This window comes from Cordyceps fumosorosea (assembly GCF_001636725.1).
Source record: "Cordyceps fumosorosea ARSEF 2679 chromosome Unknown scaffold_117, whole genome shotgun sequence".
NCBI lineage: Eukaryota > Fungi > Ascomycota > Sordariomycetes > Hypocreales > Cordycipitaceae > Cordyceps > Cordyceps fumosorosea.
Genome location: NW_017387417.1, coordinates 10,154 through 10,774, shown reverse-complemented (window position 1 = coordinate 10,774; position 621 = coordinate 10,154).

Sequence of the window (621 nt, the reverse complement as noted above, 5' to 3'; positions counted from 1 at the left end):
AATTATAATTACTTTAGAAGAAGAAATATAAACCCTATTAACTAATAAATATAAAAAGAGAAGTTATTAAGTATAACTATAGAGTAGTAAATTAAAAAACTATATAACTTCTTATATTTATTTAAAGTATAGATTATACTCTCTCTTTAGATATTATAAAGATTTTAAAATATAATATTATATTAAGGATACTCTAGTTATAAATAAGTAATCCTTAAGTTAACTAAAGAATAGACTAACTTTAGTAGGATTTACTAGGATATAATTATAAAAAGAAAAGTAACTAATAAAAAGTACTTTCTTTAAATTAGAACTAGCCTTAAAGAGTATATATAATTACTTAAGAGTTAAAAACTAGTATAATAGAGATTCTTAAAGAATACTTAAAGTATAATAAGTTATTTAGTAAAGAGTTAGAAATAGGATTACTAAAGTATTTATATTAAGACTATAAGATTAAACTCTAGTTTAATAAAGAACTAATATTTAATAAAATCTATTCTACTAACTTTAAGTAAAATAAAGTACTTAAAGAATATTTAAAAGAAATATTATAAAAAAAGTATATATAACTATTAGAGTTACTAGTAGAATATTTAATCCTATAAGTACTAAAAAAAA